Source organism: Lepidochelys kempii, chromosome 1 (genome assembly GCF_965140285.1).
Source record: "Lepidochelys kempii isolate rLepKem1 chromosome 1, rLepKem1.hap1, whole genome shotgun sequence".
Classification (NCBI taxonomy): Eukaryota; Metazoa; Chordata; order Testudines; family Cheloniidae; genus Lepidochelys; species Lepidochelys kempii.
This window is the reverse complement of record NC_136380.1, coordinates 274791778-274808138: the sequence shown is the minus strand read 5'-3', so window position 1 is coordinate 274808138 and position 16361 is coordinate 274791778. Positions and strand designations below refer to the sequence as shown.

The 16361-nt window shown below is 45.4% G+C and overlaps 1 long non-coding RNA gene across 1 annotated transcript in view; it reads right to left on the bottom strand.

The window, feature by feature from the left end:
• Positions 1-3734: 3734 nt before the first annotated feature.
• Positions 3735-16361, bottom strand: part of LOC140906683 (uncharacterized) — a 133231-nt gene continuing 120604 nt past the window's right edge. The window contains exon 5 of the long non-coding RNA XR_012157204.2: positions 3735-3807. This is a non-coding gene — a long non-coding RNA (uncharacterized LOC140906683). The remainder of the gene's footprint in view (positions 3808-16361) is intronic.

Sequence of the window (16361 nt, the reverse complement as noted above, 5' to 3'; positions counted from 1 at the left end):
ATCTTGGCACCGGAACACCAAGCCGCCGAGTACATAAACCGCAAGGGGTACTTTTCAATAGTGCTGCAAGCTCTGGTGGATCACAAGGGACGTTTCACCAACATCAACGTGGGATGGCCGGAAAAGGTGCATGACGCTCGCATCTTCAGGAACTCTGGTCTGTTTCAAAAGCTGCAGGAAGGGACTTTATTCCCAGACCAGAAAATAACTGTTGGGGATGTTGAAATGCCTATATGTATCCTTGGGGACCCAGCCTACCCCTTAATGCCATGGCTCATGAAGCCGTACACAGGCAGCCTGGACAGTAGTCAGGAGCTGTTCAACTGCAGGCTGAGCAAGTGCAGAATGGTGGTAGAATGTGCATTTGGACATTTAAAGGCGCGCTGGCGCAGTTTACTGACTCGCTTAGACCTCAGCAAAACCAATATTCCCACTGTTATTACTGCTTGCTGTGTGCTCCACAATATCTGTGAGAGTAAGGGGGAGACGTTTATGGTGGGGTGGGAGGTTGAGGCAAATCGCCTGGCTGCTGGTTACGCGCAGCCAGACACCAGGGCGGTTAGAAGAGCACAGGAGGGCGCGGTACACATCAGAGAAGCTTTGAAAACCAGTTTCATGACTGGCCAGGCTATGGTGTGAAAGTTCTGTTTGTTTCTCCTTGATGAAACCCCCCGCCCCTTGGTTCACTCTACTTCCCTGTAAGCTAACCACCCACCCCTCCTCCCTTCAATCAGCGCTTGCAGAGGCAATAAAGTCATCGTTGCTTCACATTCATGCATTCTTTATTCATTCATCACACAAATAGGGGGATGACTACCAAGGTAGCCCAGGAGGGGTGGTGGAGGAGGGAAGGAAAATGCCACACAGCACTTTAAGCACAGCACTTTAAAAGTTTACAACTTTAAAATTTATTGAATGACAGCCTTCTTTTTTTTGGGCAATCCTCTGTGGTGGAGTGGCTGGTTGGCCGGAGGCCCCCCCACCGCGTTCTTGGGCATCTGGGTGTGGAGGCTATGGAACTTGCGGAGGAGGGCGGTTGGTTACAGAGGGGCTGCAGTGGCAGTCTGTGCTCCAGCTGCCTTTGCTGCAGCTCAACCATACACTGGAGCATACTGGTTTGGTCCTGCAGCAGCCTCAGCATTGAATCCTGCCTCCTCTCATCACGCTGCCGCCACATTTGAGCTTCAGCCCTGTCTTCAGCCCGCCACTTACTCTCCTCAGCCCACCACCTCTCCTCCCGGTCATTTTGTGCTTTCCTGCACTCTGACATTATTTGCCTCCACACATTCGTCTGTGCTCTGTCAGTGTGGGAGGACAGCATGAGCTCGGAGAACATTTCATCGCGAGTGCGTTTTTTTTTCTTTCTAAGCTTCACTAGCCTCTGAGAAGGAGAAGATCCTGTGATCATTGAAACACATGCAGCTGGTGGAGAAAAAAAAAGGGACAGCGGTATTTAAAAAGACACATTTTATAAAACAGTGGCTACACTCTTTCAGGGTAAACCTTGCTTTTAACATTACATACATAGCACATGTGCTTTCGTTACAAGGTCGCATTTCGCCTCCCCCCACCACGTGACTACCCCCTCAACCTTCCCCCCTCCCTGTGGCTAACAGCGGGGAACATTTCTGTTTAGCCACAGGCAAACAGCCCAGCAGGAATGGGCTCCTCTGAGTGTCCCCTGAAGAAAAGCACTCTATTTCAACCAGGTGACCATGAATTATATCTCACTCTTCTGAGGATATCACAGAGAGATAAAGAACGGATGTTGTTTGAATGCCAGCAAACATACACTGCAATGCTTTGTTCTACAATGATTCCCGAGTACGTGTTACTGGCCTGGAGTGGTAAAGTGTCCTACCATGAAGGACGCAATAAGGCTGCCCTCCCCAGAAACCTTTTGCAAAGGCTTTGGGAGTACATCCAGGAGAGCCGCGAATGCCAGGGCAAAGTAATCCTTTCACATGCTTGCTTTTAAACCATGTATAATATTTTAAAAGGTACACTCACCAGAGGTCCCTTCTCTGCCTGCTGGGTCCAGGAGGCAGCCTTGGGTGGGTTCGGGGGGTACTGGCTCCAGGTCCAGGGTGAGAAACAGTTCCTGGCTGTCGGGAAAACCGGTTTCTCCGCTTGCTTGCTGTGAGCTGTCTACAACCTCCTCCTCATCATCATCTTCTTCGTCCCCAAAACCTGCTTCCGTATTGCCTCCATCTCCATTGAAGGAGTCAAACAACACGGCTGGGGTAGTGGTGGCTGAACCCCCTAAAATGGCATGCAGCTCATCATAGAAGTGGCATGTTTGGGGCTCTGACCCGGAGTGGCCGTTCGCCTCTCTGGTTTTCTGGTAGGTTTGCCTCAGCTCCTTCAGTTTCATGCGGCACTGCTTCGGGTCCCTGTTATGGCCTCTGTCCTTCATGCCCTGGGAGATTTTGACAAAGGTTTTGGCATTTCAAAAACTGGAAAGGAGTTCTGATAGCACGGATTCCTCTCCCCAAACAGCAATCAGATCCCGTACCTCCCGTTCGGTCCATCCTGGAGCTCTTTTGCGATTCTGGGACTCCATCATGGTCACCTGTGCTGATGAGCTCTGCATGATCACCTGCAGCTTGCCACGCTGGCCAAACAGGAAATGAGATTCAAAAGTTCGCAGTTCTTTTCCTGTCTACCTGGCCAGTGCATCTGAGTTGAGAGTGCTGTCCAGAGCGGTCACAATGGAGGACTCTGGGATAGCTCCCGGAGGCCAATACCATCGAATTGTGTCCACAGTACCCCAAATTCGAGCCGGCAAGGTCGATTTAAGCGCTAATCCACTTGTCGGGGTGGAGTAAGGAAATTGATTTTAAGAGCCCTTTAAGTCGAAATAAAGGGCTTCATCGTGTGGACGGGTGCAGGTTTACATCGATTTAACGCTGCTAAATTCGACCTAAAGTCCTAGTGTAGACCAGGGCTCAGATGCATATGGGTTTACAAGATCAGAATCTTGTCTATACAGATGTCCAGTAGAGTGATAAACATATATGAATGAACTTGGTTTTTAACTCACCAGAGACTGAATCCTAGCATGTAACAGCAATAGCCTTTTGTAACCCTGACCGATAGGGTTGCCAGGTGTCCATTTTCTGACCGGAACGCCCAGTCAAAAAGGGACCGTGGCGGCTCCAATCAGCACTGCTTACTGGGCTATTAAACGTCTGGTTAGCATGGGGCTGGCAGGCTCCCTACCTGGCTCCATGTGGCTCCCCAGGAGCAACCAGCATGTCCCTCCAGCTCTGGCATGCTTCCCACAATTATGGGGACTTTGAAGTGGACCTGTTTCCTAAGCATCACCGGTAATTAGCTGCACAGATTAACATAAGGCAAGTGACTGTTTCCCACCATTCTCAGGTGATTTGTTATACATTTCAAAGAGACAGGACTACAGTGATATCCTGTGTTTACAGTTCATTTAAATGTTAAGATGTCCTTTTGATCTCTGAATTAACAGAATACAGCATAGACAGGGACTGTTTGATTACATTGTTAACTTTTAACAATATATATGTAAACACACAAAACCACAAACATTATCTACCAAAATGTCTCTAAGGGTTGAATTTGGGTCAATTAGCCTGCCAGTTGTTTAACCTTTTCTGGTGATGCGCCACACTTTGTATAAAATTGGTTGTAATTATATAACAGTGGTAGCAACAAAGCTTTTGCATGGTCATATCTTAATCAGATAATGTCACAGCTTCTTACCCTGATTGTCATGCTCTTCATTTGCTGCCCATCCAGTCCTGTGGCGGTGACTGCATTATGATAGAAGAACTACAGAGAGATAAAAAACAACAAATTGTGGGGAAATAACATTTAGTATTACAGTTCTGTACTAACTACCAGTATTTGATGAAATAGAAATATATAACATTCTTTCCTTAACTCCTTTGAAAACAAAAAATAACTAGAGGAAGCCAAAAAGTAAGGCATTACATATTTAATGCAGCTAGGAATTCACACAATGGATATTACTTTCAGTGATACAAACATACAGTTGTAGGTATTCACAGTAAAAAGTGAGTGCTATGAATTGTGGCTCTTTGCTACACATTCTGGATGTTTCAGCTACACATTTTTGGTTATGTTATTACCTTTAGGCACAGACAAGTATGGGTGGCCAGCCAGCTCCATGACCAGTGCAAGAGAGGCAGGACTATGGTCTCACCTACTAACAGCCTATCCCCAGCAGTTGCTCAAAAGAGCACAGAGACTGCAGAGTTTGATCATTACATGGAAGGCACATGTGCAGAAAGACTCCTTGTGCACATGCATGTGTACATACACACCCTAAATATGTTTTTCTATGGCAGTGCAATATGCCAATTTAGTAATACAGGTATGTGAGAGATTAAAGAGGTACACATGACATCACTGTACACTGCATTTTCCATCGTGTGGTAGCCTGTCCTTACCCCCAACTTGGGCAGTGATTTAAAGCCTGTGCCTAATTATTTGTTGCTCTCTTGATGGCCTTAATATGCTCCCCCATGCATTTAGGTAAGGCTAGCACGTACATGCTTTAATAATATCTGTCAAGTATGCTGTGGTTTGTTCACGTCCAGCAAGCTTCTATTTTATTTATGACACTGACATACTGTATATACTCGATCATAAGGTGGTTTGTTTATAAGCCAACCCCCCCAAAATGGATAAGTAAACATGGAAAATTTTTATGACCCATTCATAAGCAGACCCTATAATTCATAAGATGACCCTGTAATTCCCACCTTATCTGGGGAGGGCCAGGGGAGGACATCTGTGGCCTGGCTGGAGCTGCTCCAAGAGCCTGCTCCGGCAGGCCAGACCAGGCGGCGTGGCCGCAGCATGTTCCAGCAGACTGGGTCGGGTGGCACGGCCGCAACCTGCTCTGGTGGGCAGGGCCGAGTGGCACAGCTGCAGCCTGCCAGCCCCAGAGCTGTAGCTGCTTCGGAGGCTGGGGGGAGAACAGCGTGCCCAGAAGCAGAGAGACTCTGGCCCTGCCTCTTTCCTTCTGGCTCTGCTGGCTGTGCTGCCTCTCCTTCCTCCCTCTGTTGGGGGGAGGGGCTGTGTCTCACCTCTCCCTCTCTATACCTGTTCATAAGCTGACCCCCTTCTCTGATGCTTCCCTTTTTTATTAAAAAAATTTGGCTTGTGAACAAGTATATATGGTATATTGTGAATCATTTTCAATTTGACTGTATGGGATAGATTATCCAAAATATTAAAAAATATACTCTCTCTCTCTGTCTCTCTCTCTCTCACACACACACACATTGTGTAAATAAACACACACTGATGGTCTGGACTCATATTCAAAGAATTTTTCCATCCTGCTGCTATTTTTTTTTAAATAAAGAATAAAATCATAGGGGAAAATAAGTGAATGTCTTTCTGCACATAAAAAACACATCAGAATATTTTACTTACCAACATATAAATGGCAGAATTAATAAAATAATAGCTTATCTTATGCAGAAATAATACATGAAGAGTCCAAAGCTATAGGGTGCGATACTAAGTTAAAACTGTCCTATTTAGCTGTAGCAAAAGAGCAAAATCACATTTTTTTTCCAAATTGGAACTCCTGCAGGAAAAGACAATATAGGTTCCTTCACATTGAATCTTCAATGGCTCATTAATGTACTGAGCCCTCTACAGAAGTCAGCATCATTTTTTCAATATTTTACCTAATCCTACTTTCTTTTTTATTGTCCTGGGAAAACTGAATTTGAATTACGTAAATCACTATCCATCTGCTGATACACAAATAATCATCAAAAGTGCTTACAAATAATATAAATCCTTTAAAATATACAAAAAGTAGTACTACAGAACTGTATAACTAAGCAAAACCTATTTTATCCAATATTTTTGCTTATAGGGTAATATAATTCAGTCCAGAGAGTTAGAAAGACAATTTCACTGTGTACAGTTCCCTATGCCTATAAGAATATAATGGGAAGAGAAAGCTAAGTGTTTTGGGGCTGGAATGGGAGGAAAAGCAGCACTGGCTGTTACTTGTCTTTAAAGTTATGAAAAATGTGACTATGATATATTGGGAGCACAAAGACATGATTATTTTCTGAAACAGCAGCAAAATCAGTATGCACAATAAATAATCTAAGATGGTTGAATCACTGAGAGAGTTTTCAAATCTGATATGTATTGTTGAAGCTCTCCAGCTTTTAAAGGAAATATTTTGATACATAACCTTCTTGATACAAGATAATGGCAGCATTGTTTAACTTTAATAATAGTAATTTTACACATATTTAAGAAATGAAAAGTAATGGTATTCCACAGTGAGAATTTTTTTAGAGTATGCAGAAGTACATTTTTTATAACTGAATCTTTATGAAGAACGCAGTTCAGGAAGGTACTTAAATATCTGTATAAATTTAAGCATGAGTGGTGCCACTGATTGACTTCAAAATTTCTCTGTATATTATCATCAGGTTAGTCATACCATACAAGTCCTCACTTATACACAAATACATAGTGATATATGGGCATAAAAGTTTTTATTGTATTTCAAGTTAAAGGTAAGCAGCTTATTCAGTTATTTTCATACTTCAGAGACTCCAGACAAATCTAAAAGCATCTCTCTACTTTTCGTTTTGGGGGTTTAAACCAGATCAAATTGAAATAATCTGGTTTGAAAACACTTGCATACAAACAATGCAATCCATCACTGCATCCTAACTCCGCATTTATTACAAACCCTGGAGTCTGCTTACAAAGTGTTTGCTTTGAATTGTTACTTGTGCTATAATTGTGATGTATGTAGACTTGAATTAGTTTGGTCTGTTGTTCATGTGGACGCAATTGCTGTGCACCACTTTTTGCATGGGTCCAATGGCTATCCTACAGTGCTTTGCAATCAGCCATTAAGACCTGTCCATTCACCTGTGTGACTTCCACTTTCCTTTTGTCACATCCCCAGGCCAACTCTGCCCCCTTTGAAAGCTGGCACAGAATCAGGTTTTGTCCATTTGCTCCTGGATTTTTGTGATGTAACCATGATACCACTCCAGAAGCCCCACAGCTAGCCTTACCCAGATGTTTTTAGCCATACTGAGACCTTGGATCTCATCATCATCTGGGGAGAAGTGTCAATTCAGGAATTGCTTGTGGTCAGCCACTGGAATATATTCCTTTTTGTGGACACTGCACAGCAGATGTCTGCATGGAGCCATGACCAGGATGCTGAGAGGTGCTAGATAAAGATCTAGTAGCTCAGGAAAAAAGTACATTGAATCAGTGGACAATAGGTGACCATTCAGCAGGGGCCATGTGCCCTGTCCATTTTTTGATGACCTGGAAAATTATAATACAGCTTGTCCCAGACACCAGGCGGAATCTGCTGCCTGTGCTCTCCCCACCACCAAGGACAACTGGCCAGACCCATTGGAGAATGAGCAGGAAGATGCCGCAGAGGAGCCGTCCCCTGAACTCCAGGATCTTTTGGGGACTCAAGACCCTGACAGCCCCCATTCTGTCCTGCTGTAATGGACCACAAATCCTGCCATGCATTTCCTGAGTCCAGGTCCCAACCAGGAACCCAGACTGGGGCTGAAGAAGCAGATCCCCTGCAAGGAGCTCTGGAATGAAAGCATTTATCTTTGAAATGTATTGTTATTGTGCCATACTGCCATTCTTGGTACCCCATAGCCACTATCATTGTAGGCAGATGTGAGCTAGTAGCCCTTCAGAGTATCCAGTCTCTGCTCCCCTCCATCCCTTGGCCCATGCTGTCTGTTTAGACACACACCCCCACATACACCCCACCCCTGTACATGTTTCCAAATAGGAGCTGCTCCACCCAGGCAATAGGTCTCTGTGACATGCTAAAGTCACAACTGTTGACTCTTTTCAGGATCACAGCATGAAAGGCAGTTGCTCATCTGCCTATTTTCCTTTCCCTTTCCCTCATCAATTCTGACCAGCAAAACCTCCCTCCTTCTGCTGTCTCAAATGGCAGCCACCAACCTCTACACTGCCCCCTGCCCCGTGGCAAAGATGAACAAAGAAAAAATTCACTTGTGCAAAATTCAACAGTTGTGACAATGGTTACAGGAAAATAAGTTTGGTGAGCGTTCACAGTTTACATGAGATTTAAATGTATATTGTTTGACCAGTAATGGCACAATACAAACAATACAGCTATCAGCTGAGGTACAAATGCCTTGTGTGATTGGGTTTCTACCCCACACTCACCCTGCAGGGGTTAATCAAGGCATCATGGACCTGCCACACCCTGTCCCAGAAAGGAACAATGGATGTGACTCCTACAAGCAACCTAGGGAGACTGTGCAGGAAGCAGCCAATTGGAGGGATGCTGCATGGAACAGCCAATCAGGGCCCAGTGGGCTCACATAAAAGGGAGCTGCAGGGCAGAGAAGAGTCAGTGGCTGCTGGGAGCTCAGGGTCTGAGGACTGTGTTCCTAGTGGGCTGTGGGAAGGGAAGTACCTTGGGCAGAGCAGCTGCTAACAGGGACCCGGGGAGCAAGAGGGAGCTCCTAGCTGGCTGCTGGGACTAGCTGGCTGAATGCCCTGAGAAGAGGGCAAAGAAGGTACTGGGGCCACAGGGAAGTGGCCCAGGGAATTAAAGCAGCAGGAACAGAAGTTAAAGAGGCACAGCAGCAGGCTGCGATCCACAGGGTCCCTGGGCTGGGACCTGGAGTAATTGGTGGGCTCAGGTCCCTCCCATTCACCACTGGGGAAGTGGCATGACTGGTGCACAGTAATACCTAACCCCAGAAGGGGGAAACACAGATCATGACATGGCCAGAGGGTCGAGTCATGAAGAGAATGCTGTGGTATTTAGTCTGACGCAAGTCTGCAGGCAGTGAAGATGACCAGATAGGCACCATCAGGAGAGGGTGCACTGACTGGCAGAACTAATCCCCATGAATGACAGCAGGAGACACCGCTGTGATGAGTGGACCCTGTAACACCTCATAACACACATTCTAACTGACACTCATTGGAGGACCCTACCTATTTTCCTGTGCACTTTCTTCATATCTGCAGGGAGGCTATAGTAGAGTTTAAGATTGAGAAATTGCTCAATTTTTGCTTTTCATAATATAGGGAATAGCCACACACACCTGCCCCTGGTATAGCTTGTAAGCTGCTTCCACTCCTTCAGCACTTCTGGGGGGACCATCCTGGTGAATAACTTCACAGAATATCTCGCTGGTCTGCCTTTTGCCTTTTTGAATAAGATCATTCTCTGGCTCCTAGTTGTCTGCCTCATAGAATCATAGAATCATAGAATATCAGGGTTGGAAGGGACCCCAGAAGGTCATCTAGTCCAACCCCCTGCTCGAAGCAGGACCAATTCCCAGTTAAATCATCCCAGCCAGGGCTTTGTCAAGCCTGACCTTAAAAACCTCTAAGGAAGGAGATTCTACCACCTCCCTAGGTAACGCATTCCAGTGTTTCACCACCCTCATAGTGAAAAAGTTTTTCCTAATATCCAATCTAAACCTCCCCCACTGCAACTTGAGACCATTACTCCTCGTTCTGTCATCTGCTACCATTGAGAACAGTCTAAAGCCGTCCTCTTTGGAACCCCCTTTCAGGTAGTTGAAAGCAGCTATCAAATCCCCCCTCATTCTTCTCTTCTGCAGGCTAAACAATCCCAGCTCCCTCAGCCTCTCCTCATAAGTCATGTGTTCTAGACCCCTAATCATTTTTGTTGACCTTCGCTGGACTCTCTCCAATTTATCCACATCCTTCTTGTAGTGTGGGGCCCAAAACTGGACACAGTACTCCAGATGAGGCCTCATCAATGTCGAATAGAGGAGAACGATCACGTCCTCAGTGTAATGGCAAGAGTGAGGACAGCCTGAAGGGGATGTAGAGTGGATTACTATCAAGTTTGTCATCCCCCCGCCCCTATAACCTCTATGCAGGGGTGCTGGAACAATTTTTATAGTGGGGGTGCTGAGAGCCATTGAACCAAATTGTAAATCCTGAATGATGGAAACCAATTCAAGCCACCTCCAGCACCCCTAGTTCTAGCACCTATGCCTCTCAGCCAGGAATCAGGGCTTGCAGCAGAGCTTGTCTCCAGGCAGCCACATCCGTGCAGCTGGCCTGCAGCAGGCTGCCTGATTAGCCACACCACCTGACTGACTGGAAGGGCCAGCAGGCTGGCTCTTAAGCCAGCAGCAGCAACAGCTCACTGGCTTCTCAATGCTCTCGCCCACCACTGTGCTGGCTCCTGCGTCACTTCATTCCTGACACTCCTGCCTTGCACCCAGCCTTGCCTCTGTCCTGCCCGTGCCTTGAGCCCCTCCTTTCCTGCTATCCTGCTCGCTCCAGTTCCTGCCCTCTGGTTTGACCTTTGGCTCTGGCTCCTGACCACAGACACCAGCTTGAACCTTGGCTCTGGCATCCAGTTCCTGCCTTCCAATTTGACTGTTGGCTTGGCACTGGACTACTGTCACCCACTTCGATCACTAGGGTAGACTGCCCTTGACTTGGTCAGCTGACACTGTCCAGTGCCATACAAGCACCTCCAGTGTGCAAACAAAACTGCAAAACCAAATTGTGAATGTAATTCCAACACACCTCACCCCACTCCAATCTTCCTAACAGCATATACAGCAGACAGAAATCCCAATGCACCCCGCTCCCTCCTCACACACCGACCACTTACTGTCTCTGAGATTTCCCCAAGACTGGGAAGAGTCTCAGGTAGTTAAATTCATATATACATAACAAAAAAAAATGCAACCATGCCCAGTCTGGAATATGAACAATAAGTAGGGCCCTACCAAATTCACAGTCCATTTTGATCAATTTCACAGCCAGAGGATTTTAAAATTGGTGAATTTCACATTTTCAAATGTTTACATCTGAAATTTCATGGTGTTGTAACCTTGGGGGTCCCAACTCAAAAGGAGGTTGTGGGGGGCCACAAAGCTGTTGTAGGTTGGTCACGGAATTGCCACCCTCACTTCTGCACTGTCTTTAGAGCTGGGCTCTGAAGGCAGCAGCCAGGGAGCTTCCCCCAGCTGGGTGTGGTACCTGGAGGTGGGTCTGATCCTCCCCCATAGGCACCGAGTTTCTAATCTGCCAGGGGGTGCTCCTCCCAGCTCTGCCCAAGCCCCACCCCCACTCCATTCCTTCCCCCGATGCCCCACCCAAGCCCTGCTTCTTCCCATCCCGCTCCGCCCCACCTCTTCTCACCCCTGCCACGCCTCTTCCCGCCCAGTTCCACCCCCTCCCCCAAGCGTGCTGCATCCTCGCTCCTCCTCCAGCCCCTTGCTCCTCCCCCATTCCCCCAGCGCTTCCTCACACCGAAACAGCTGATCTGTGGCAGGCGAGAGGCGCTGGGAGGGAGGGGGAAGCGCTCCTCCGTGGGGCTGCAGGTGGGTGGGAAGCGCTGCGGGGAGGGAGAGGCATTGATGGGGGGCTGCCCATGGGTGCTAAGCACCCACCATTTTTTCCCATGGGTGTTTCAGCCCTGAAGCACCCATGGAGTCGACACCTATGTCGTCCCCGAGAGCGGCCGTGCAGGGGAAGAGTAAGTTCTGTCCCTCCCCAGCCTGACCTGGACTAGCATCTCAAAGCCCCCAGCTGTGGCGCTCCTAGCAGCATGGGGGAGATCAGACCCTCCTCCACCTCCATGAATTTCCCACAGCTGCAGGAAGCTCCACAGCTGCTGCTGCTTTCAGAGCTGGACTCTCCCTGCCACACTCCTTCCATGGGCTAACAGCAGCACGTGTTCAGGCATGAAGCTCAATATACAACTAACACGCATCTTTGACAACATCCCCCCAAGCATGAGCATTTTCTGTGGGACACCTTGCTGGCTACTCAAACCGCTGAGTAAGACTCAGCGCCTCAGCCTCCCACCCATCATTACGGCTTTCTCCCTTGTTCTCACAAATGTTCAGCTGAGCACAACATGAAGTTATAATGGCTAAAAAAAATATTTCCTGCTGGTTCCACCCTATTGCATAAACAACAACATAAAATGATCTGTTGTTTTCAACCTATTTCATAAACAGCACCATGAAATGATCACATGCACGCTCTACCACCATGTTGCAACTACTCAGGTGCTAGTTAAAATTTCCCTTCCTTCTGTCCAAGTGGCCTGTGTATGGCTTCATGGACCAATCTCCACACCATTTATGTCCACAGTGGTCCTGGGGCCAATGAGTCCTTCCTCCATTAATTTAGATAGAATAGAGTTCCAAAAGACCCTTCCATCGTGGACCCTTCCAGATCACTGCATTTATGTCTGTGAACCTTCCACGGTGGTCAAGCAGTCCTTGGTGCACTATGGAGATATACCCTCCCCCTTTCTGTTTATAAATTCTGCACCCTGGCCAGGACATGCAAATGATAAGCACATGGACTCCATCAATTGCCCCAATATAGTTTGGAAACTCCATGTGTGCAAAGCCATCAGTAATCTCCTGAGCATTAGTTAGTTTTGTGATCCTTGTTAAGCAGTACCTTATCAATAGCGTAGCAGATCTGCATGGAAATGACCCCAACAGTTGATCTCCCCACACCAAACTGGTTGGCTACAGATCAGTAACACTCTGCATGGAACCAGTTCCAGGTGGCAATGGCAACCCGCTTCTCCACGAGGATGGGATACTGCGTATTAGTATGCTGTTGTTGCCGCTCTGGAGACAATACTGCACAGATATTGAAAAAAGTAGCCCTTCCCTTCCTGAAGTTCTCTCACCACTGCTGGTCATCTCAGGTCTACAGAACTATATTTTCCCACCAATCCATGCTGGATTCCCAGGCCAAGACATATCACTAAATGCTGTGTAGCTGAAACCAGTCCTTTAGTTCCAACAGCTTGGGATCATCCTCTTTCTCCTTGGCCTGCTGCCACCGCTTCAGAGTGTTCTCCTGCTGCCTGAGGAGCTGCTGCTCCTGCCGAGTATATTCTCCTGTTCCTTCATCGTCTGCTTGATAGCGCAACGGGCAAAGCTCAATGCCAATTTTTTCTGGCTTTGACTGCTGTAATACCGTTCAAGCAGGCTCTGTATATGCTGTTGTTGCCTTAGTGGCACAGAGTACTGTCAGGTCCATGCAAGCAGGCAGCAATTCAAAAATAGCACAGGCCAAACCAGAAAGGAAGTTGAGGTGGAGACAGTGGAAACATGGATTTTTTTTTAATTGAAGCCATCTGGCTTCCCACAATTCACAGTATAAACAATCCCAGGAGCCATGCTTCTCAGCAATGAAGCAAAGGACCATGGGAAACTCACCAAGAAGACTATGTCATTAATTTGCAGCAAACCACCACTGGGAGTTCCCATGGTGTGAACTGAAAATGGAACAGGCATTCCATGTGCAGGCTATTGCTGTGACTTACATACTGTGACTTACCTGATGCTCATCAAAAACTTCAGATTAAATCCCCAAAGTAGACATACCATTAGTTTCCAATTTGTTTCACTTGTCACATGCTTCAAATGAAACACATGCAGAGGTGTTTGCAGAATCAGGTCCTATGATTAGAATTTAAATGGACTCTCCCCTAACTAAAAGAAAACATCAGCTGTATGTCAGTAACAAGTCCTTTAGTAAGCTTTTTTTTTTTAACTAAAAGATGGCAGCTGTCCTCGCCTATATTTTCAATTAGAATATGAAAGGGATATTTTGGAATTTTAAAAAAATCTAGCAGAAGTGTGATATTTTAACTTACTATTTTTAACTTACAAGTAACACCTAAAAACACTTACACTAAAGACATTAGAATATTGTATTACACACACACGCGCACAGACTTAGTGGCATTTGACAACGCTTTGTCTATAGTCAATTTCACTGTTTCGAGATACATAGATAGTTTCTAATGAAAAATGCACCACATGCAGAGGGAATGATCATTTTTACTTGTCATACAGACCATCTGAAACCACCAAATTGCTTGAGTATGTGGGTGATTATTATGTCCAGGATATGGAGTAGGGGATAGCAATTTCTACTACAATTCAGACTTTCTTTGCTCACATTAGTAGACCCTAACTCTTTTTCAAAATGCAACATTATGCCCAGGGTGGACCCTATCCCCGTCTCAGTGAAGTCAATAACAAAACTTCCTGTGACTTCAATTGTGCAGTATTGGCCCTAGTGCATCTCCTCATTTTCCTTCTTCTACAGTCGGACTTGAGCCAGGAGGGCAGTAGCCTGTGGTTATGGTTAGAACCCTCCCATTACTTCTGATAGTAATCTATAACACATTCTATTATGTGAACATTTGAAAGTGCACTGAACTGAGATCTGTACATGAGCTCCACTGCAATAATTTCTGTAATTTATTGGAATTTATCAAGCACATACTGAATCTAAAACTCTGGATTAATTTGAATTTTATAAAACCATTTACAAAAATCCAAACAGATCCATTTCTATATTTTAAAAAAATTCTACCCTGCAAAAAATATCCTCCCCTCTACTCACTCATATCTTTTTCAACCCACATGCCATGAGATAGCCTGGAAGAACTGACAGTCTTTGCAGCATGCCCTGACAGTCAACAAACATGGGCCCTAGAAGACCAAAGGGGTGTGGAGAAGGAAGGAAGGAAGTCCCAGACCTGACCCAGGTCCTTCATTCAGAAGGCTCTTCCCATTTAAAACAGCTGTTAAAAGGAGCACTTTACATAATTTCAACTGCCATACTATTGAACATATTCCCCTTGTCTTACATTACATGAAAACAAATATTGCCTACATTTACATTTTCCTTTCAAAATACACACCTTGCTCTCAGTATTTTTCCATATTATTACATCGCTGCTATGATAGTTAATGGACTTCTATTTAGAAGCTCCAGTTATATAATTGTCTCACTACAGGGTATAGCCTAGCAAAATAATCCCCGAGGGCCCATTTTTGCAAAACAATCAAATCTCATTTAGCTCCTTTCACAGGCTTACTCTTAATTATTCTCTCAATGCAGCATGCCGTTTGTACCCTGAAAGAATGCCTTCTGGTATTTTAAAGAAAAGGTGAATATAATAGGGGAGATAAGCAAATTATTTAAGGTGGTCACTGTGATGTAATTATAGTAATACATTATATAGCACTTTTTGTCAGAAGATGTCATAAATATAAAGGGAAGGGTAAACACCTTTAAAATCCCTCCTGGCCAGAGGAAAAACTCTTTCACCTGTAAAGGGTTAAGAAGCTAGGATAACCTCGCTGGCACCTGACCACAATGACCAATGTGGAGACAAGACACTTTCAAAGCTGGAGTGGGGGAGAAACAAAGGTTCTCTCTGTCTGTGTGTTGATTTTGCGGGGAACAGAAAAGGAATGGAGTCTTAGAACTTAGTAAGTAATCTAGCTAGATATGCGTTAGATTCTGTTTTGTTTAAATGGCTGATAAAATAAGCTGTGCTGAATGGAATGTATATTCCTGTTTTGTGTCTTTTTGTAACTTAAGGTTTTGCCTAGAAGGATTCTCTATGTTTTGAATCTGATTATCCTGTAAGGTATTTACCATCCTGATTCTACGGAGGTGATTCTTTTACTTTTTCTTCAATTAAAATTCTTCTTTTAAGAATCTGATTGCTTTTTCATTGTTCTTAAGATCCAAGGGCTTGGGTCTGTGTCCACCTATGCAAATTGGTGAGGATTTTTATCAAGCCTTCCCCAGGAAAAGGGGGTGTAGGGTTTGGGAGGATTTTGAGGGGAAAGACATTTCCAAGAGGGCTCTTTCCCTGTTATATATTTGTTAGACGCTTGGTGATGGCAGCAATAAAGTCCAAGGGCAAAAGGTAAAATAGTCTGTATCTTGGGGAAGTTTTAACCTAAGCTGGTAAAAATAAGCTTAGGGGGTTTTTCATGCAGGTCCCCACATCTGTACCCTAGAGTTCAGAGTGGGGAAGGAACCTTGACAGAAGATCTCGAAGAATTTTACAAAGAGGTCACTGTCATTTTCCACCTTTTTTAGATGGAGAAACTAAGGCACTGACTTGGTCACTGCCCGCCAGCAGTCTGCAGCTGAGCTAGGAAAAGAACTCAGATCTCCTAATTCCATGCCCTTGTCACTGAGTTATACTGCTTCCCCAATAAACAGCTGTCATAATGACTCGCAATGAGTGAACCTGAAAAATTAGAATCATGATGTCATTAAGGATCCAAAGAGTTGCACATTTGTGCAAAGTTAATCTGAATTTACCAAAACTCATACAAAGTATACATCTGCCTGGAAATTTACTTTGATCATATCTTCTTAAGTTTACTCTGGGCCAGAAACACCATGAAAACAGATTCTTAGACCAAGAGCTTTCTGGGCCAGGAACTGTCTTTTTGTTAGGTGATTGTATAGCACCTAGCACAATGTGGCCC